The sequence below is a fragment of the Protopterus annectens genome, chromosome 14.part0 (assembly GCF_019279795.1).
Source record: "Protopterus annectens isolate FY-2018-M chromosome 14.part0, PAN1.0, whole genome shotgun sequence".
Classification (NCBI taxonomy): Eukaryota; Metazoa; Chordata; order Ceratodontiformes; family Protopteridae; genus Protopterus; species Protopterus annectens.
Window position 1 is genome coordinate 1,113,911,846 of NC_056748.1, and position 24,140 is coordinate 1,113,935,985.

General features: G+C 38.6%; 1 protein-coding gene across 3 annotated transcripts in view; it reads left to right on the top strand.

Moving 5' to 3' along the window:
- Positions 1–1,889: 1,889 nt before the first annotated feature.
- CHST3 (carbohydrate sulfotransferase 3) overlaps positions 1,890–24,140 on the top strand; it is an 840,714-nt gene continuing 818,463 nt past the window's right edge. For all 3 annotated transcript variants that reach the window (XM_044056902.1, XM_044056901.1, XM_044056903.1), the window contains exon 1: positions 1,890–2,568. The gene's annotated coding sequence lies outside the window, so the exon portion shown is untranslated. The remainder of the gene's footprint in view (positions 2,569–24,140) is intronic.

A 24,140-nucleotide genomic window follows, 5' to 3' on the forward strand; every position in this document is an offset into this window, starting at 1 on the left:
TTTATTTTATTTATTTATTTTATTTTACATTTGTTAACCGGGCTAGTCCAACTGGATATATGTCCATTTTCAGTGGAGGCCCGGGGAGAAAAGCTTCGCTATAAACTACTAAAACAAGTTAAACTTATACAAACAATATAAAATAATGCAGAAATAAAAAATATATAATAGTATTTAAAAACTTAACATAACCAACTGCAAATTCCCTAAGGATCAGAGTACAAAATGAGGCTTAACATAGAAGAAAAAAAATGAATACCCAAGAATAATACTCTATTACAGAATTGAGAAGAAAATAAATATAGATATGTAATTAATTTGAAGAGGACGGGTAGAAATTAGGAAAAAGAAATAAGGGGATAAAGGAAACCAAGGGCAGGAAAGAAAAAAAGTTCAACTAGGGTTGGTACAAGAGCAGAGCCAGTGGTTGGAAAGGAATAGTTTTACTTTAGCTTTAAAAAGTGGGAGTGAAGATAGTGTAGAGAGGTATTGAGGTAGTTTGTTCCATGTTCTGCCAACTGAGTTGGAGAATATGGAGTCACCTGCTGAGTTATTTGATTGGGAAATTTGTATCAGAAGTTTGTTAGACGAGCGTAGGTTCCTTTGATGATTGTAGGGTTGTATGAGGGAGGAGAGAGTTGGAGTGTTGTTAGGGTGATAAAGGGCTTTGTGGACAATAGTAAGTTGGTGGAATTGTATTAGGTTGGGTAATTCCAGCCAGCCTAGTTTTTTAAGATTAAGACAATGATGAGCTTTTATAAAGATAGGTTTTCATGCTCCAGAGACCTCAACCTCATTACCACAATCAACAGAACGTGCTGGAGGGACAGGTTCATAACCCAGAGACTGCCCATGCTATGGAATAGACTTCCCATACATGTCAAACAGAGCACCTCACCGGCCCTGTTCAAGAGAAATCTTGATGAGTGGATGGGAAATAGAAAATTCACCCTGGGGATCACTCCAGTGGCTCTACTTGAGAGAGGCACTGTAAACGAAGGTTGGGTGGAAGACTGCCAGGGTAATCGTATGGGCTAGGCTTATAAAGGCACCAGGGCCATTAGCTTAGTACACACCTATGAACATATGAAAGTTAATGAATGAAAACCTATCTTTATAAAAATGGCATAGATTTAAGTTAAATGTATGCAGGAAGCATCAGATTTAAGGCTAAAAGTAAAAACTGTTAAATCGGTTTCTGATTTAAGAGTGTTTCATGTGCCGTTACAAAAAGTATAAGAAATTTGCTCCAGCTATATAAGTACAGAAACTATGTTCCTGAGCGTGTCTGCTTAATTTTGTGACTGACTAAGGGTGAATTATCCCATAAGAAATATGTGCCTTCGCTGCGTAAATCTGTAGGCACTGAAAGATTGTTACAGCTGCAGCATTTATTTAATTACCTATTTATTTCTGAGATGTGACAGAGTTTCACAGCATTTACTACCTTACTGTATTTAAAAGTGCTGGAGAGTTTTACTTAAATACTATAAGGGAGACCGGTAACCTCACAGAAGGAAATCCACGCCACGTAAATAACAGCATCTGTTTCTCCAAAAGGATAGCTAAACCTATTATTATTAAGTAGTTTTGCCTTTTTTAAGCGCCTTAAATCGTAGAACTAAGCATTGTGACTAACCATCGCTGCCATATTTTTAACAAAGTGTATGTGTATTCAGTGAGTGATATTATCAGCGTGTGAGACGCGAACTCCGGATGTGCCACATTCGCCAACAAGCTAAGTAAAGTTACTAAGTGAATAGGATTACTTAGCATTCCACCTTGTAAGACAGACTGGAAAGGTGCTAAAATGAAAAGGGGGGGGGGTCCAACTCCAGAGGGCGGTGCGAACGCGTTTGCTAGCAGAAGGGGGCTCTTGTTAGCTGCTGAAAGAGTAAGTTGTGCGCAGGGAATCACATGGGATCCAGCCACAACTTGCTTTTCAATGCCTGCCTTCACAATGACTGCCTCAGTACCAGTCTGCATGGCTGCACTTTTTTTTTTACTTTGGGTTTTCGCCATGAACCTCTTCTATATACTCAGCTGCAGCTGTAGGTTTTGACTGCTCGGGAATCCTCTTTTATTCACTGTTGTTACGTGTAACTGGATGGTTTAGCCTTTTTTGAAAGTCTTCAGCCCTTTTTGCGGACTCTCCTGTTTTTGTCACTTTAACCTTTTATAAAGCACCCCCTCCTTTTTGCCACTCCCGGAATTCATTGCCAGCCTTCCTGCCTGCTGGCCATCCTTTCATTGTCCGGTAATAGGAAACACCGGACCAGCAAGTGCTGAGGAACACTGGTACCGGTAAATCCGAACGGATGCAAAAGCTAGAATCACAAGAAGCAGAGTTGTTAAAACCTGGACCAACATCACCGAAGTGTTCCTGGTTCGGATCTTACACCGATCTGTGCAATTCAAGGATAAAAGGGAAAATAGGAAACGGATGCTGTAACTCTGAGACCACCATCATCTTCATCATTATAAGCCCGGCTGTCCAAGTCGGTCATCGGGCACCGGTGGAGGAGAGGAACCATCCCACAAGGAGGAACCAGCTGTAAACTGGTGGGGGTAAGTTGACCTGTGTCCTTTATAACTCTGTCTTATTTGGTTTATGAGTTTGCAATGTTAGTGGTAACAAGCATTGCATTGCCAAGTGAGCTTTGCATATGGGCGTGCAGGAGCCACGCTGGGAAACCGAATCCCTTGTTCCTTAAAAGTGTGATTGTTTAAGCTGTTTAAATGAGCAACTGCACCAAGCTGCAAAAGTGACAAGTTTCTTATTTGCGAGGGAGGGCTTTCTGTATGCAGATCAGTTACTTGTTCTGTAAGGATGCACAAGAAAAGCTTAATAACAGTTTAAAGTGGTGTAATCCTACTGTGGACTTCTGATATGGTAGCTCAGCTGTGGCACTACCAATGAAGATTTTGAATGTTTAATTTTTGTAATCTGTATTACTTAATTTTTTATAATGTATATTTAAGTGAAAATACAGCACATAAGGTATTAAAAGTAGTGAAATAGAGGGTTCATTTTGGATAGTGTGCTTTTAACGTACAGAGCTCTGTCTGGTAAACAAGGAAAAGGTGAAGAGTCTTTTTATTAGTCTTTTGGGGATGGGTTTTGTGTCCAACTCTCACGTTTTCCCATGGACTGAATTCTTAATTTCCTGTAGAGCTGTAAGGCACTTCATTATGCTTTACTAACAATTGTTTTTGTATTTTTTATACATGTGCAGTTGGCTAAGTTGGAGCAGTTGCAGTTGTGAGATTAGGGAAGTTATGAGTAAACATTTATGTCTGCTGTAAAGGGAGTTCTCTCAGTTTGACTGCTATATCAAGATGGTTTGGTATACAAAAAATACAGACTTAAATATTAAGTACCTATAAAACATGAAGAGGTGTCTGTTCATTTATTTTTATTTTCTTATGATTACTGCTTATTTTTACCCATCAAAGTATAGCATCGTCATTCATGGGGTTATTAAGCACTCTTGTCACCTCAGGCAGTGATAATTCCCTTTGGTATGCTAAACGTGAGCCTCTCAATCATTTTGAATTACAAAGTGCAACTATAAATTTCAAAATACAAAGTTCAGTCAGTCTCCGCCATTGTATATTTAAAGAAAAGTACATCATAGTAGTAGATTTTGTAGTTTTGCAGATAGCATTATTGTTTAAGCTATCTTGGTACTAGTTAAAAGTAAGGAAAAATCCAAGGAAACAGTGTTACAGACTTGAAGTTCTTACTGCTTACATACATGTGCATAGCCTTATACCCAGCATTTGGCACATTACTAAGTGGGTATGCTATAACAGCAATGTCCTGAAGGGGTTTTGAATGATTAAGTTCTTCCCAGTATTGTAAACGCCTTCTGTGATGACAGCAGACAAGTTATCTATTGCACATAATCATATTAAAGATTGCTCTCAGATGCATCTCCAAAATGCAGATTATTACCTCTCATTGTATGGAAGAAATGGGTAAAATATGGAACAGGTACTTAAACTTTAATTTAAAAGTTCACAGGATGGCTAAACATGTTACTTTATACTTAGTAAAAGTTTTTTTTGGATATATTAATATGATCCAGTGTTATTTACTGTGGATATCAATAAAAAAAATTCCTACTGTACTGAATTTGTGACAGACCATCTGAATGTGGAAACTGTGGGAACATGGTCTTTTTAAGACTCAAAATAAGGACTGCTCCTCATAATGAGATGCACTTGAGAGGTCTGCTCACATGTAATGTAGCACTGCATGTGAGACATTCATTAATTCTGCACGCTTTATCGCTGTGTTAAAATGAATGTCGGTGTTGGGAATAACCCTGAGGGCAGCAGTCCATGTTACTAGTCTTGTGACATTGCTGTTGTTTCATGGTATCCTACCAGCTTGTCACAGTTCCTGCTGTGTCATCAGTGCTCTGAACACCTAGTATTTTCCCCACTCAACAACCTACCTGATGCCTAATGGCGAGTCTGACTTTTGGATCAAGGTCTCCACATTCTACATGTGCTTCAAGGGCAAACAGATATACTACTTCATTTAAAGCTGCTGCTTGCTTACCATCCCTCCCTCCCCTAAACTTCAGGACATAGAAGTAAAGTGACTGTAACCTGCAAAACATGTTATGATCTCCACTGAAGCCTCTGATGGGCCGTCAGTGACTGATCAGAGCTACAGTGTTAATGGCAGATTTTGGAGTATTTCTTTAGGCAGGTGATGAGCCTTTTGTCACACAGCAGTATCAGCTTTGTCGCACCATTGAAATATTATTCTTGGTGTTAACCTTAGTTTGTTTGCCTGTGTTAGGATTTGTGTTTTTTTCTTTTTCCATTCTTGAGAGAAAAGTAGCCTCTCTCTCTCTCTCTCTCTCTCTCTCTCTCTCTCTCTCTCTGTCACTCTCTCTCTCTCTCAAACTGCAAGGTCAAATTTTGCAGCAAGTATATCAGGGCCGTTTGTTCTAAGCTTATTTTCATTAAAAAAATATTTGTTAAGGTTATTAGTTCACAGGAGCTCAAATTATATTTCCCAACCTGCAAAATAAAGAATAAAATAATATCATTTTTAATTTCTGTATCGATAGGCACGTGATAGTTTACGGGCTTCAAAGTTCTATGTCCATGTGGAATCACTGAGTGAAAACTGTTACTTGCAAAAAAACTAAAAATGAGTGATCTCAGTTACCTCTCAGAAGTGAATAAGCCCTTAACTGCAAAACTTTGTGCCGTTGTTTAAGGGCAAGAGATAAAGTTATATAATTATCCCAAACAGCAGAGTTCTTATCCCAAACAGCAGAGTTCATTTGCCACATATTTTACAGATTGCTGGGTCTGATTTCTGTATTTAAAGGTCTTGTTCTGGTACTTCTCTGACACTGACCACTAGCACTTTTAAAATGCTGGTGCTGTCACATTCTTTGTTGGTCAGTCTGTTGCTGTTAATGTATGCACACAAACAACTCTCAGCTGTTACTTCTGCCTCTGCTTAATAATGCACTCTTCTGAGAATATCAGAAGGTGAGACTTTTTTTTTCATTTTGCATATCATCTATGGCTTATGTATAGCATACTTTGTTCAAGAGCTTCATGGTATTTTTGTAAACTCCTCATTGTATGGTGTTTATAAATGAAATGAGTTTAGACACGTAGCACATGAAGTTCTGTAGAGACAGCTGTTCACCATGTGACATTCATTCTTGACATGAGCAATCAATTACAAGAGAAGCTGCATTTAACTAAAGTAATTATGTAGTCTCCTCATAAATACTGGGACATTGTTAACTTCTGTACTGTGCTCTATGCAAAACAGCACCTGGAAAGGGCTTATGCATAAGGCTGGGATCCTTTGAGGAAAATGACTTACTTTTATAAACCTACTGACTTGAATTATACTAGAATTTAATTTGATCTGTTACAATGAACAAGTCATTCATTTTTGTACTCTTCCTGACTTATTGTCTACTCCATTCATTCATTCCTTTAGTCATTTATTTTTGCAGTTTGATAACCAGGTAAATGAACTGGTCAGCAGACCCTTTTCATCCATGACCTGTATAGATAGCTCTCAAAGAAATCTGGACAAAGCCATAAATATTGTGTGTGTGTGTGTGTGTGTGTGGGGGGGGGGGGCAAAGGCACAAAAATAGGGAACATTGAAGGGTTTACTAGTTTTTGTTTTTTGCAAACCCTATCACTAACTCCATTTTATTGTTATTATTATTATTATTATATTTTTTTTTGATATTAGTTTTTTTGTATGTATATCTTACTGAGGTGGAGCACTGCTCCCCAACTGAACTGAAAATGGAAAATTTCTCAGCTAGAACTAGCCAAAAAACAAAATAAATAAATAAATAAATAAATATTGTTCTTACAAACTTAGAAAGTTGATAGAATAACAGGTTTTGCATTAGCTTGAATTTTCTGAAGGCTATGAAGTCTGGAACTCAAATGTCTTTATTTTTTTACTTCAGTTCTCAGTGATTTGCCAGTTATTTTACAGACAAATGCAATTTTATAAGAAACAGACCAAAAGTATGAGCAAAAATCTGGACATTCTGTGAAAATGTGGACAGTCGAGAGGTACACCTGAGCATTATGGTGTAAGACATGAACAGAAAATTGTATATAAAGTAAAACATACACAGAGTTGTACAGAATACAGTCACAAGGTATGGTACTTACAATTATAAATGCAAGTGAAATTATTATTATTATTATTATTATTATTATTTACAGCAGGTACAATGAAGTCTTGCATTTAATCACCATCTTTATAATGTGGGTTTGGTGTAATGGTTAAGGTCTTCATAGACTCAATGAACAGGGTTTGATTCTAATCTCAGGCTAGTCTTAAAATGGCCCCTCAGGGCAGTTAGCCTAGTGTCCACCTGTAAGACGTGACTACAGCATACAACTAATATGTTTGTGTTTGCATAGTACATCTGTGCAACTCTATTAGCTGCAATAAATGTGAAATGTATATGATTTTGGGATTCACACAGTACACAAAAGAAAAATCTTGTCCTGTTATACAAATCCTGACCTGTCCTGTCATGAAATAAACAGCTTAAAACAATTAATCTCCGTGGTATCCCCGAAGTCTCAAAACAACCCACTAAACAAGTGTAGTGGGTCCAACAACAAAACAGTGTAAGAAACTTCTCTGTGTGAAAGATTTTCACTCCATATTTATTTATTTATTTACATTTGTTGACCAGGAGTGTCTGACTGGAAGTAGGTCCATTTTCAGCGGAGGCCCGCAGAGAAAAGCTCCACAGTTAAAATATACAGACAGTAGTTACATTGGATTTACATAGCGATTAACAATTTGATTAACCTAGCAATTAATTACAAACATAGTTACAGATGAAGAACATAGCACATCAGTAGATAACTAGAATCTTTATCTGCGAAGTACATAACAGACATTAACAAATGTTACAATGAGAAGTTCCTGCTGTATAATAAGTACTAGGCTTATGAGCATCTGAGCTTGCTATAATCAAGGTAGTCAGTGGGGTGGAAAGAAAGGTAGTGGTTGGATGGGGTGGGTGATATTAGAGTGGGAGTTGCAAGGGCATAACCAGCATGTTTTTAGGTGCGCTTTTAGTAAAGTTTTGAAGTGGGTGCATGATGGTACGGAGGTAATTGTAGGTGGGAGGGAGTTCCATAATTTGGCTATGGTGCAAGAGAATAGTGCTTCACCAGCAGAGTTATTGGCTTTAGTGATCTGCAAGTGATTTTTGTTGCTGGATCTTAGTGGTCTGGTGGTGCGATAGGGTTGGAGTCGATTCTGGAGGGATGGGACATTTAGTGGATGGTTTACTAGTTTGTGGGCGAGTGAGAGTTGATACCATTGAAGGAGTTCAAGTCAGCCCAGTTCAGCAAGTGAGAGACAGTGGTGACTATGGTAGGATGCCCCTGTGGTGAATTTGGCAATTTTATTGCAGCAGGTCTCTAGCTTGTTTAGATTGCATTGCCTTAGGTTGGTATATATTGGAGAGGCATAAAGTAAGGTGGAGATAAGGTAGAATTTGCTACTGAAATCTTTGCTACTTTGGTGAGAAGTTGCTTATTTCTGTATAATGCTCCTAGTTTTTTGTGGACTTTTTTATGGTCATGGATATGTGAATGTCAAATTTTAGTTTATTGTCTATTTCCACTCATAGCAATTTGGTGTGTTCTGTTGGGTGTATAGTGGTGCTGTCTTTTGCTGTGATGTTAAAGTGAGAGTTGTTTTGAGTATGTTTGGTTGGTTGGAAGATGAGCAGTTTAGTTTTGCTTGGATTGAGTATTAATTGGGCATCGGATAACCAAGTTTCAACAGAGGAAAAGGCTTCCTGTGTGGCATTTTGCAGTTTGGGTAGGGACTGGGCTGAGCAGATGATGGTTGAGTCATCTGCGTATTGTATGAGTGTGCCATATTTGGTGGCAGAGGCTAGGTTATTGGTGAAAATAAAGAAGAGTAGGGGTCCAAGGATAGATCCTTGGGGAACCCCTACAGAGACAGGTAGTTGGGGAGATATGTCATTCTGTCATACAATGGATTGTTGGCGGTCAGACAGGTAACTCTGAAACCAGGTGGTGACTGATTGACAGAAGGCTAGGTTATTGAGGAGAGAGATGAGTTGTTTGTGTGGGACCACGTCAAATGCTTTAGATATGTCTATGAAGTAGCAGAGGAGAGATAGCCATTGTTTTTATGCTGAAGGATAGTGTTAGTGAAGGAGAGTAAGGCAGTGGTGGTGCTGTGGTTTGGTCGGAAACTATGCTGAGTACTGGAAAGGAGGTTGTTAGTAAGGAGGTAGTCTGAGACCTGAGAGTGAATGCATCTCTCTAGTATTTTGGAGAGTGGAGAGAGAATAGCTATGGGGCAGTAACTGGTTAATTCTTTGGAGGGGCCACCTTTGTGGAAGGGAATTATATGTGATACTTTCCATAGTGTGGGAACGTAACTTTCTGACAGAGATCGGTTAATCAAGATGGATACTGGGTAGGCCAGAGCATCAGCTGTGATTTGTAGGTATTCACTTGGGAGGTTGTCTGCTGCTAATTTGGTGGGCTTAAGTTTAGTTAAGAGTTTTTTTATGTTGGAGGTAGGTACAGGAGAAAAAGAGAAGGCAGTGGGGAGATTACTAGTTGAAGGTGTGGATTAGAGGGAAGGGGGGGGTTGTGTTGTCTAGCTAGTGATAGTACGGTTTGTGTGAAGTGTGTGTTGAATGAGGTAGCAATATTTTCGGAGGAGTGAGGGATGTTAGGAGGAGGGATACTGACTTTACCTGGGTGGAGGATGGAGTTTATGGAGGACCAGAATTGTTTGGGGCTGTGTTAGGAGGAGTCTAGGGCAGACTGGTAGTATTGGAATTTGTCCTGTTTTATTAGCTTTTTGACTCTGTTGCGTAGTTCTAAGAATTTCTGTCTAGTTGAGGGGGGTTTCGTTTTGCGTCAGTGCTCCCAGGCTTTATCCCTGTTTTTCATTTCTGACTTAGTGGTTTTCTGTAGCCATGGGGAGGGTTGTGCTTTGGTTCCGGAAAGTCTTATGGGGGCATGGTAATTAAGGATGCTCATGAAGGTAGTATTAAAAAATTCAACTGCGTCATCAAGGCTGAGGTACTTTAGAGGATGCCAGTTACATTCTTTGAGGGATGAGATGAATGTGAGTGGGTTAAAGTTTAGTTTTTTTACGTATTTGATGGTAGATGACAGGTTTAGCTTGGTATAGGTATTTTTTGAATAGGAATGTTGGGGAGTAATCACTGAGGCTGTCTGATAAGCAGCCTGTTATATATGACTGGGGGCTCTTACTGACTAGTATCCAATCCAGGGTAGTGTGCTTGCTGAAGTTTTTATTTATCCTGGTTGGCGACTGGACTAGTTGGGTGAAGCCATGAAGGTTTACATGATGGGTTGGATGGTTGCTAGAACAGGATTGCCAGTCAGTATTGAAATCATCTAAAATTATAGTTTCGTGGGGGAGATGGTGGGTAGATCAGCTGAGGAGGTTTTCTAGTGGAGGGATGTTTTGGCCAGGTGGGAAGTAGCATCCAGTTATGTTGATGGTTTTGTTTTGGTTTATTTTGAGGTTGGTATATATTATTTCTTCATTGCCTATTTGTGGAGCTGATGATTTTAAGATATGGATGTTTAGATGCTGTTTAAATAGTATAGCTACACCGCCTCCTTTCTTGTTTAGCTGGTCTAATCTTAGTATGCCGTAACCGGTGGGGAGGATTTGCTCACTGGTAATGTGAGGTTTTAGCCAGGTTTCTGTCAGGATGACTATATCTGGGGAGTACAAGTCTATTGTGGCATGGAGTTCATGGACTTTGTTGGATATACTTCTAATATTTAGGCTTAGTAGAAGGAAGTCACTTGGCTTTCTATTGGCTGTGATATGGGAGAAGCTGTCTTATATAGTGATATGGGAGAAGTCATATATGTCTAGTTAATCACTGTATATTAATCAGATCAGGCAATAGTAGTAGAAGTAGCAAACTTAAACTCGTCTTAAGTCAAAACAAAACAAAAAAAAATAATAAAAAATATAATTGTACAGCATTACTAAGTATTCGAAAGTAATCCAAGCAAGGCAGGCAGGCAGTCTGTTTCCAGTCGAAAATCCTTTATTAAGTACACAGACAAGCGATCCAAGTAAAACAAAAATAGAGTAATAATTTCCTCACAAGCTTTCTAAATATATATATATATATATATATATATATATATATATATATATATACTTTTTATCAGGCATGGGAGTGGTTTATTGTGCTGTATAACAAAGTGTTATTGGTACACATGTTAAATTCACATCCCTTCCCCCATCAGTGTGACATTTGAGCTGGTCCTGCCCTACTTAGCAGCTGTCATAATTTTTTTTTTTATTGCCAAATGAACTAAGGTTGATATATTTCCAGCCATGTAGTATATTGTCTTGGATAAAATCACAGACTTAATAATCTATTTAATAATCTGGTTAAATAAGAGGTACCACATCATTATAAATTTTATTTAAAGTACATAAGGGTTATAATATTATTATGACAGCTACTAAGTAGGGCAGGACCAGCTTGAATGTCACACTGATGGGGGAAGGGATGTGAATTTAACATGTATACCAATAACACTTTGTTTTACAGCACAATAAACCACTCCCATGCCTGATAAAAAGTATATATATATATATATATATATATATATATATATATATTTAGAAAGCTTGTGAGGAAATTATTACTCTGTTTTTGTTTTACTTGGATCGCATGTCTGTGTACTTAAAGGATTTTCGACTGAAAACAGACTGCCTGCCTGCCTTGCTTGGATTACTTTCTAAAACTTAGTAATGCTGTACAATTATATATTTGTTATTATTTTTTGTTTTGTTTTGACTTAAGTTTAAGTTATCTAATTCTACTACTATTGTCTGATCTGATTAATATACAGTGATTAACTAGAGATATATGGAGTGAAAATCTTCCACACAGAGAAGTTTCTTACACCATTTTGTTGAAATAAACAGCTTACAGACCATATACAACGTGGGGCTTCTTAAAATACACTAAGAATAAATGTCAGGACCAGATGACTTGGTTGATAAATTTATTGACATTTTTGCACCAATCTATCACTTTTTAACCTTCACCTATACATACAGTAAAAGGATTATTAATTATTTAGATGTACATGTTGAGCAAACAGAAGTTGGTTTAAAAAACAAGATTATTAGAAAACCAGTCTTTAGTAAGTCATACTCGAACTACAGCAGTTCACACCCTTTTGCTTTTAAGAAAAACTTAGTTAGAGGGCAGTATATAAGGATAGCTAGAATGACTTCTGGCAGAAGCGATTTGGATGGAGAAGTGAATATACTGGAGTCAATGTTTATGAACAGAGGATATCCTGAATCAATGTTACAAGAAAATTTTAGTGAGATGACAAATTCATGGGGGACCAAATTTACACCCCTATTAGGAGAAACAATTAGTTCATAGACCAATGGACAATTCACAGCACCAGGACAAGAAAGTATTTTCTTGAGTGCTTGTATAGTAGCTTATAATGAACTATCAGGGGACGTTAAAAATGTAATAAGGGTCAACTGGAAATTTGTGAAGGGCTGTAATGAGGTGGATAAAATTGTGGGTAATGAACCCCAGTTTATTAACAAGACTCCTATTAATTTGAAAAAAAGTTTTGGAGGGAACCAACACAAAAAAGGAGGGTAAAAGGAATATAGGAGCACATAAATCTGGTGCTTGCAAGCAATGTTCTTGGATTAATGAACAAGACATTGTAGTTTTAAATAACATTTTAAATTCCCCTCTTAAGTTTGTGAAAAGCAACTGTGGATCTAGTGGGATTGTGTACTTGGCAAAATGTTCAGAATGTGATGGATTCTATGTAGGTAAAACTGAGAGGGCATTACGAAAAAGAATTTCTGAATACAATTACAACATCACCGCAGGAACATCAATAATGCCCTTGCCAGGCACATGCACGGTTATGATAAGTACAAAAGATGGAAATATTGGAAAAAGATCCTGAGGGGGAGTCATCGGGACATTTATGTAGAATATAGGGAAGTAATGTGGCAACTTAGGCTTAATGGAGTAAGGCCACCTGGTTTAAATGATAGTATTGCTTTACAGCCTATACTTAAATTTAAAGCTATGAAATTATAAGAGCTGGAACTATTTTTAATTTACTCATTTTTTAACTAATTTTTAACTTATTTTTCAATTCATTCACTCTTCTAACTGTACCCCATACATGTTTTTATTCCAACAATACAGAAGAGGGTAACAACAACATTTTTATATTGTATTATTTATTTTATCAATTTTCATCTTTCAAATGTTTTTATGTCTGCAATCTGGATAAAGGATATAACAGGGTGCCAGGATCTGCCACATAACACAAGCACTCAGGTCACTCCAGAACAAGTACAAATACGACTCTGTCATTGTCCATGTTGGTGTGAATGACCTGAGCCATAACTCCCCGGACTACATGAAAAGAGACACGGAGGAGCTCTCTGATCATGTAGCCCAGGCCGGTATGACCCTGACCCTGAGTAGCATCCTGCCCTCACCAAGAGTGAAACCATGGTATAATGAAAAAAATATCAATGTCAACAATTGGCTAAGCTTCTGGTGTCACTCAAAGGGGATCCAGTGTCTGTTAGCCTGGGATGACATGCTCGACAAGCCACACTGCTTCGCTAGAGATGGCTTGCACCTGTCATCCTTAGGCTTTCGAATACTGGCCAAGGCTCTTGCCGGCCTCATAGTGCCTTTTTTAGACAAGGCTCAAAAGACAAACCCACCGCCATAAATACCACAAGTAACAAAAAACTGAGGGTAATGCTTCTCAGTGCCAGAAGTCTAAACCTCAAAATGCATGCAGTCGAGGCACTCCTCAGTATGGAGAAAATCAATATATGTGCAGTAACAGAAACCTGGTTTAAGGCTCCAGAGAGCACCCCAGCACTACCAGGCTACAACTCACACCATGCATTTCAGCCACAAAACCCAGACCAAAATGCAAAAGGTAGGGGCGTATCCATATTCATCAAGGATACCCACACATCCAGGTTAGTGGCACAGCATGATGTTTCAGAGATCATCCACGTTCAACTAACAACGGGCAAAATTGCAATTCAAATTGTAGCTTGCTACAGATCACCCACCATGTCCCAGGACCCCCATTCCGAATTTCTGGAAACACTGGGAAACATAAAGGTCCTACCAAACACCCTGATATTGGGTGATTTCAATTACCCAAACATTACTGGGAGAACTACTCAAGTACTAACTCCCTTGCCCAACACTTCCTAGAGTTTATAAACTCAACAACCCCAAAAGAGGTGACAACATATTGGACCTGGTCATCCCCAACATGGGCAACCAGTGTTCCACACTGGAGGTCAACCCCTCACTGGTTAGATCTGACCATAAACTAATCACTCTGGATATCCACATTCTGCCCCCACCCCCGGTCAAAGAAACCACCATGAAAAACCTTTCAAAAGCAAACTTCACATTACTTAAGATTGAGGTGGAATGTTTCAAAGCCCCCATGCTAAAGGATAACGCTGTCCAAGCTGCATAATCCTTTACTAATGCACTCTATGGGCACCTACAAGAATGCATGGATCGTGGTATCCCAAGCAAAACCAAGACTCACTGCTCCAAGAAAAGGAAACCAGTCTGGTGGACCATAAACAAGATGTACAATAGAAGGAGGAAATTAGTACAGAAAAGAGTAAAATCCCAAGAAGGGAAGACATCCCTGATCAGTATCAGCAAGAAACTACGATCCCTCATAAAATCAGCCAAGGCTAGCTTTGAAAGAAAAATTGCCAAGGATGCCAAAGATAACCACAAGGCATTCTTTAGCTATGTCAAGAATCTAAGTGGCAATTCTCAGATCTGCTCAGAGTTAGTGTAGAATGGCACAAAATACACTGACCCGACCGATATTGCCAACATTCTGGCAGACAGGTTCAGTGCAAACTTCACTCCCCCCACCCCCAAAAGGGCCCATAACCATACTAGAAGAATGTAGAGCCACTGAAATCACAGACACTCAGGTTACAACAGCCCTCTCCAAAGCCAAAAACACAGCATCAATGGGACCAGACAGTGTCCCAGGCTGCATCCTACACGAGCTGAAACTAACCCCTCACCTAAACACACTGTTCAAACTCAGCCTCTCCACAGGCTACGAGCCAATAGAATGGCACACAGCAACAGTTATTCCACTCCACAAAGGTGGAGCCACAACAGACTCTGGGAACTATTGCCCTATAAGCCTGACTAGCTTGGTCTGCAAGACTGTGGAGCGCATCATCATGGATTTCATTAAAAGAGACATTGGGAACCTCCAAACACTGGACCCTACCCAGTTCGGCTTTGTTAAGGGCAGATCATGCCTCCTAAACCTGGTGGACTTCTTTGAGACAGTTACCAAGGCAATAGATGAGGGAAAGGTGGTCCACACAGCCTACCTAGACCTTGCAAAGGCCTTCAACACCATTCCCCATTCAGGTATTATTGACAAGCTCACCAGCCTGAACATAACCCCCTATGTTACGAGATGGGTTGCCAACTGGCTCATGAACAGAACCCACATGGTAAGAGTTGTGGGAGCTAGGTCTCACTCTAAACTGGTTAAAAGTTGTGTTCCCCAGGGCTCAGTCCTAGGACTCCTCCTGTTCGGCATATACTTCTCAGAGGTACAGGCAAGCACAGGAGGACTATGGCTGACCTAGATCGCAGATGACTGCAACCTAGGGGCTATAATTGACTCTCTGACTGACACAGACATCCTCAAAAAGGGTCTCACTGAGACAGATACCTGGTGTCAAAACCATGCCTCAAGCTAAATGCCAAAAAGTGCATAGTCACCCCCTTTGGTAAAAACAAAGTACCCACAAACTACCACATAGGTGGTAGTCCCCTAAATATGGAAGACGTAATAAGGGAAGGGATCTGGGGACCGAAGTAGATAGTAACCTCTCCTTTGATAATCACATTGCCGAAGGGGTTAGAAAATCCTTCTATTGGGCCCACCTAATCACAAAAGGGTTTGCATCCAGATCAAAAGAGGTAATTGTGCCCCTCTTCACATCACTCATCAGACCCATCTTAGAGTACAACACCCTATTTGGGATGTACCTTATAAGACTCCTCCAACAGCTGGAAGGACCACAGAAATACCTCACCAAGAGGATCACTGACCTCAAATAGATGCTCTATATAGCTTGACTGAAGAAACTCCAGCTGTACTCAGTTGCATACCGCCTACTCAGAGGTGATCTCTGCCTGACATACAAGGCCAAGACCAACCCAGAATTGATGGACATGCTCCACCTAAAGAAAATCATATCCCCTCGAGCCACATGCTCTAGGGATCTAAACCTCACCACACCAATAAATAGGACATGCTGGAGGGATAGATTCCTGTCCCAGAGACTTCCCATGCTCTGAAACAAGATTCCAATCTACATTAGGCACAGCTCCTCAGTAACCCTCTTCAAGAGAAACCTTGACGAGTGGATGGGAAACAGAAAGTTTACCCCAGTGATCACTTCATTGGCTCTGCTGGACAGAGGGACAGGGAACTAATCTAAGGGGGTGGCAAAAGCCAACACATTCCGGCAAGGCTTATAAATGCCTTCGGGCAGATAGCCTAGTACCAACCTATGAACCTATGAACAAAACTTTTTCAGTAGTTTTTAAGGTATTTGAATAGTAACTTTTACAAATCACTATAATTGAAATATTTTGTATGTTCACAGTCCAGAGAAGGGAAAGAATAACAATTTTGGATCGTACTATTTTAGTATCTTTTAGCATTTTAAGGTATTTTAATAGTAGAATACTATAATTGAACTATTTTTTTAATTCAGTACGTTTCAAGTTGCATTATCTTTTTTGCTTTTAATTAACTCAGGGTACACTGGGTTATAAAAGGAAAGAGAAAGTGATGTTACATTATTCTGATAAAGTCCCCCAGGTGGGATGAAAGCTCTTAATCCATTTGTTTTATTCTTCATTAAAAGTTTGCCCTACCAGCTTCGGATTCTTATTTTACCAGGACTCACATCGTTTGATGTTTTTTATTGCATTATGATTTCCTGCGGTGATCAAAGTACATCACATGGTTCACTTTTCATTTTGAGACTAGTCCCCCTTTTTCACTGTTGTTATAGAATTTTTATTGTCTAGCCTTGGTCAGGCTGACTGAGAATGTTAGATTTGAATAGGGGAAATGCTGTGATTTTCATTGTCTGTAGCAGGGGAAACAGGGTGAAATGAAGCTTTCTGAGATGTAAGCAATATGCAGGTGATATAGTAAGGAGAAACCATAACTCTGGGGTAAGATTAACAATGCTGGAGGGTGGAGTTTTCTTCCAGAATCTTTTCATTAGGGAGATTCAGTAGTTACCTCTAAGACCAAGCCTGCTTTGAAAAACTAACATTATTTATTTAAAGCTTGATTCTTAAAAGAAGGCGGCTTGGTGTGTGCTTTCCTTTAAAATGTGTACTTGGTACTGAGTGAGATGGCCAAATCTTGTTGCTGCTTCAAACTGCAGATAGCTTAAACAGTTGAATGATTTATGCAGTCTTTAAAAAGGAATTCATAAAATGCCATACATGGAAAATGCATTTGAAGACTGGCTAACAGTGAAGCCAAGAAGCTGTTTATAGTGATGATTAAACAGAAGATAAAAGCAGTTTTTTACTATAATTTTACATATTTATAAGGTAGAATGCAGTGCTTGTAGACAAAATTCAGGTAGTGCCTACTGCAAGCCTTTATGGAGGATATGGGAAGAAGAGGGTGCTATGGCTCTGGGTTTGAGACAGTCCGAGAACCATTACTCACATGTCATACGTGTAAACTTTCATAACGACATTCGTGTCATCTTTTTCAGCCTAGAATTCCACTGAATGTTACTAATAACAGGTACTGTTAAACATATTTCAGAATTAGAATTAGTTATGCAGGAAAAACACAATAAAGAAGAAAGATAGAAAGTGAATGGATTATGCACTATATGTGAGGGAATCTTTATTTCAAGGAAAGAGTGGAGGATGTGTGCAACAGAACTTCTAACAAGGTACTATAAACAGTGAAATAATTAAGACATTTTTAGAGCATCCATAGCTGGAGTTCAAAGAGATGGACTGTAATGGAACTGTGATTTGTAGGGTATCTGCTGGGTATGGAGAGACCGATTAGGCTGGCCATGCGGATGATATTTGCTGTGAAAGTCTATGGTTATGTATGGGCTCAGTGGCATTTGGGATCTGTTGTGTTGTTTAAATTTGTGTGGTTCCAGTTTCATATTAGACTAATTTAATCTGTGCCATTATTAAATTAAAACTGTTTAACTTTTGCAATGTTTGCTTCATTTCCGTTCTTACTTATTTTATTGCATTTATTCAATGAGTTGGTGTGTTAGTTCATTGATCCTTTTCAGCCATGATCCACACCGATTAGGCAGTTAACAAGATACAGAAATATTATAACAAATGGTATACAGCTAATATTGCACATTACATGCATGTAGGTAAGTCAGTAAGAAGGATCAGTCTGTTGCCATCTGACAGTCTTTACACATGACTTATGGCGTTATTTGCAACAGAACATAATTGTACATTGTTGTATTTTTGACCATAGCTGCTTTTATTCTGTCAAAAGAAGAGGGGTAGAGACTCGCAAGGTTAATGTTTTATTAGCCTTGTTGTTTAAAAAAAAAGAGTTACAAATGTTTTTACCATTTTATATTTAACTGTGGATGTAACATTATATGGTAGAGAAGACAGAAGCAGTACAAGTTAACCCCCCTTAAAAACAACAACAACAAAAACCGTTAAAACTTAATAGCAGAGAGAAATGTACTTAATGCACCAGTATATTTCAGGATAATGGAGGTGAAGCACATTGTCCTAGAAAAGGACTACCTGATAACAGAGTGCTATTACAAGAGGTCTGAAAATGAAGCAAATCATTAATTGAACCAGTTGTGATGTACCCCCCCCCCCCCGGGCCAGATCAAAGAGCCTGAGTCCTCACCACTGACACTGGAGAGGGATGCTCACTTGGAACAAATGTAGATATTATTTCTAGATGCAGCTCTCTGAATCAAGTTCATTTTCCCTTAACAGCACACAGGGAACACACTCAGTCTGGGGACTGGGTTTCCCTTTCTGTCTCTCCAGATCTCCAGTAAGACTCCCCACTGGCATAGCTGTAGAGTTGAGTCCTCAGCCAAGTGTCCAAGCCAAGTCCTCCACCATTCTCTCTGTGAAACCAGTGCTCTGTGTCCCTACTCCAAGCAGCTGACGCACACACACTTTGAATGAACAGCAGATGCAGGGTGGTATCCAACGAGATGGAGCCCGAATAATGAAAAAATTCTTTCTTTACTCAATCCAATGATCAAAATGAAGTACAAATACACATAAAGTCACAGTTTAAAAATGATAAAACAACAAGTTAAGCGCTTTCGTCAACACTCAGACTTCTTCAGAACAGTGAATTGCTGGCTGATAACTCCTTAAATACACACCCAGTCAATTAGTAAAATATTACCCCACATCATTTCCTTTCAATTAAGAAACATCACAGGAAGTGTAAGGTAGTAGTGAATACTCCCGCTGTTTGCAAGTACACAAAAAGTCAACTAACCAAATGTTAAATCAATAGTGTCACATGTAAAGAATGTTATAAGGCAAAAAATACCAATAACAATATAAATAAATCATAACATAAATAACTGTTTAAGTTTCAAAAGTGGTGCTATAGAAATTCTATCATTAAGACCTGGAGGGGAGTATGCATTCAGTCTGATCTGCCACTTTAACTCAATGAACTCCAAATATTCCTCAACAGGTCCGCCCCTTTGTCCCAAATCAACTTGTTCAAGAATAAAAAAACTAAAACTGTGATTACTTTGGTCATTAATATGCCTAAAGAATGCATTCTTCATATTTTTCTGCTTGATATCATATAAATGTTGGTAGACTCTAAGTCTAAAAGCATTTTTTGTTTTCCCCACATAATAACCTTGGCAGTTTTTACATACTGCAATATAAACAACCCCCTTAGTATAGCAAAACATTTTCTTTTTATTAGTAATGGATCCAAAATTCTTAAGATTCAGTTTGTCTGTATCCATCATGAAAGGGCACTGGGGACATCTACCACATTTTACGTGCCACTTCTAGTGAGATTAGGTTTGCCTTTTTCAAGTAGTCCTTTTATTGATGTACTCTTTTTATAAACTATAGTGGGTCTCTTACCTATCTTGTCCAAGACCCCAATGTCATTATCAAAAACCTTCCAATATTTATGTATTATGTATCTGCAGAATATGTGAGTGTCAATGCATGTGTAAAAATAGTATTATTGTGCCTCATTATTGTGGCCATCCCTATTGCCCAATAGGGCTCTAAAGTGTCCACTGGTCCTCCTATTTATAACTTCCTGAATGATGTTTGATAGAAAAGGCTCTGGATAACCTCTTCTCTGAAACATAGTGGACAAATTGTCACATTCCTTGGTAAAGTCGTAAATGTCAGACACCATCCTGGCCAATCTAACACATTGGCCCTTGACCAGGGCCTTCTTCTGGTGCAAAGGATGTGCACTAGTAAAATGTAATAATGTGTTAGAATAGGTTGGTTTCCTATATAGTTGGGAAATAAAACAGTTGTTCACATAATCTTTCTTTATGGTAATATCCAAATAATGAATATAATCTAGATCCCTGACCATAGTAAATCTCAAAAAACTGGTGGTACTGTTCATGTATGAAAAGAACCTATTCAAATCTTGTTCTGATTGATTCCAAAACAGGACAATATCATCAAGGTATCGCCCATACAATACCCATGAAGTCCTGAATTCGGAGTTAAAAATGTATTGATCTTCCTAATGTGCTAAGACAATGTTGGCGAAGATTGGTGCACAACATGCACCCATGGCAACTCCAAGCCTTTGTTTAAATAAATGTCCTTCAAATGTAATGAAATTGTTTTCCAAAACCATCTCCATACAAGTACGGATGGTCAAGATGGTGTCATGATTCAATGACGAATTACTGCATAGAAACTCATAGAACCAGTCCAGACCTATATCATGTGGTATAACTGAAAACAGGTCACAGACGTCAATAGTCACCGGGATGAGGTTACTGTCATACATATTCTGATTGACTTTACCAAGGAAGTCCCATGAGTCCTTAATTATAGTAGTCTGATTATCAAGGACCCCCTTAGTCATACTGTCAATGTATTTTGCTATACTAAATGTTTTGGAGGCTTTAGCATCTACAATGGGTCTTAAAGGTGGACTGTGTATTGATTTGTGAATTTTTGGTATTCCAAATATGGTGGGAATCCTGGGATGCTTGGTTAAAATGTAGTTGTGTGTGTCTAGTGTGATTTGTCTATTCAGTAAAAGTTGCTCCAATTCTAAGTCAATGTTACGATATGCTATGTTTAATTCATTTCGTGAGGTCTCAGTGTACACTTCACTATATAGTATGTCAAACATTCTACTATTGTAATCATCAGTATTCATAATAACCAGACCCCCACCCTTGTCCGGTTTCATAAGTCTTATATTAGCCTGATGTAAAATTTCACTTAAAATACCCTTCTCCTCTATTTTTAAATTGTCTATGGGTGAGTCATTATGCCTATAACCCAATCGTGTTCTAATGTCGTTTTCACATAGAACCTCAAATATTTGTACCAAAGGGTGATTGGGAGGTTGAAAGGTACTTGGTCTTCTAAGGTTTGAGCCACAAGTAAAATTACTATCAGGAAAAAATAAAGCTAGATTTAATTTCCTTGTAAATAGTTTTAACTGCACCATAACATCTACTATGTTGCCCTTGCTAGTAGGCACAAAATTCATACCTTTGGATAGAAAATTGGCCCATTCCCTAGTGACAGTAAGACCACTGTAATTATAAATACTGAAGTCACCCAAATCACATTCTCAGTCTCAGTATGTGATGGGCTGCTTATCTCCGGTAGTTGTTCCATCCCCCCCTCCCCCTCCGTGGTGCAGATCGAGGACTGTAATAATTCGACCTCATCTGTCTTTGGTTGATTAGCCTCTCTGATCTCCTGAGGGGGGCTTGTTCTAAAGGGATTTCCTCTCCTTCCTTATCATCTTGTGTCTCACAAGCTTGCCCTAACGTATAAGTACTGTGATTACCAGTCATTTGATTAAATTGCCCTCTTGGGGGGTCTGGATAAGCCACACCCTTCTCATAATCCATTTTGTCCCTACATAATTTCCTTTCCTTTCTCCCTTTTAAATCACTGAGTTCGTTATAAACAGTATCAAACACAGCATTAAAAACATTTTTCTTAGATTCAAACAATAAGTCATTTTTAATGTTGACATCTACCTGATTAGTTTCTCTTAACAATAATGCCATTTTCTTATTGTTATCCACAATAAGAATACGTAACAATTCACAGCCTTGTCTGTTAAAAAATCCCAAAAGTTCTTTGTAAAGATGTGAATCCTTTTCCAACCCGGTTGGATATTTCCACATTCGTAGTCCTTTAGGGACTTGCTCCCTCTTAATACATTCAGTTAGGTACTCATTTTCTAACTAAATTTTCTTATATTTGAATAACAAAGTTTTAAACATGTGGATTTGTTGATCTAGTGTACCCAGGTCAGGATTCACATTCTCGTTCCTACAATTTAAACCGAGATCAGTTTTTAACCAATGTTCTATGGAAATGTTAACATAGTCCGCTTCATGAGGCTCATGCATATTCAAGCCTTGAGTGCCAGACGCACCAATGGTAGTGGAATACGTCACTTCCTTATTCCCGTTACCCTGGCAATTATTTCCTTGTCCCGGAGGAATGGAAGAACAAGAACTAGACTGTGAAGTGTCCAAAGGTCTATTTCTCAAGCCAGCATTGTCCCTGATAATATTATCGACCTTGGCTGATAGTTCAGCAACAGTCTTGGTAAGAAGCGTCACAGATGTCAAGACACTTTGTAAATCGGCACCATCAACGCTGGTCACCTGGCCACTTGCATCCATAACAAAACACCAACAAACTCAATAAGCAGAATAAAAACTAGAATGAACAGCAGATGCAGGGTGGTATCCAACGAGACGGAGCCCGAATAATGAAAAAATTCTTTGCATAGCTGGCATAGCTGTAGAGTTGAGTCCTCAGCCAAGTGTCCAAGCCAAGTCCTCCACCATTCTCTCTGTGAAACCAGTGCTCTGTGTCCCTACTCCAAGCAGCTGACACACACACACTTTGAGATCTGATTTACATACACACACACACACACACACACACACACACACACACACACACACACACACACACACACACACACACACACCTGGGAAAGTCTGGCATAGATTTACCGGCTCTGCTACCCTTTTCCCAGACTATAAAGTAGTTACTGCCACCAGACACTCCAAAGCAGCTACTCTAAGGCCCTTACAAGGGTACCCAATTATGCTGAGTGAAATTAACATTAATACAAATGGTAGTGTTTGACCAATGCAGTAAAGCTTTTAGGAGTGGCCACAGTGTCACCAAATAAGTATAAGTACTCTCAAATGTTAAAATATTCTCTAAAAGACCAGCCACAATGAAAAGTTTAAATATGTCTAATAATAAATAATAAAATAACATGAAAATATTAAATATCTATTTACAATAAACACCAGAATTTCAATCACAGGAATATTCAAATAATATACATGAATAGATTTACAGAGGTACAGAAAAATGGGTCTATATTACATCACCGAATGCTTAAAAAAGTGAACGGTGATTAATCGACCCTATGAAGCGAAAGCTTACAATATCGAACTGTCAGAACAACGATTTTTTTCCAAGGGAAAAAAATCGCTGTTCCAACAAAAACAAAAAAAAAATGAAAGAAAACACTTTATAACATTACATTAAGTGCCCCCGACACCCCCCTACTTAACTCTGAGACTGCACTATAGTGCCGAAAATGGCAAAGTACCAAAGCGGCCAAGCAAATTCTTTCCCAGGGAAAGAATTTGCTTACTTGCCGCTTCAATATTTTGCCGTTTCAGTCTTTTATGTTCAACCAAGATGCATTTGAAAGAATGTGTCTTTGGTCTTCTAATAAGAACCCAGAAAAATGGTACTTAACCAATCTCACTATATTTTCCTGACTGATCTAAAGAGTTAGTAGTCCCTGATTACTTAATAAAGCAAGTCAAGATGAATTGGGTGAGAGATCCTTCTATGTAAAGTTCCAAAAAACAGATTGCTTTGAGACTTCTGTCTCATCTAGTATTAAAACATTATTTCATCCCTGGACTTTATTTACTTTTTATTTTATTTTACATTTGTTTACTAGAAGTGTCTACTGGACCAGAATGAGCCCATTTTCAATGGAGGCCTGAGGAGAAAAGCTCCAAGGAGACATAAGTGCAACATACACTAAAACTGACATTAATACAACATACAACTAAGTTACAAATTGGAGTAAACCCACTATTAGCTACAGCAAGTTAATATCTATATGATGAAGACATTTAGCAATCCAATCTTAAATGTATTATAACATTGTATGAAGTA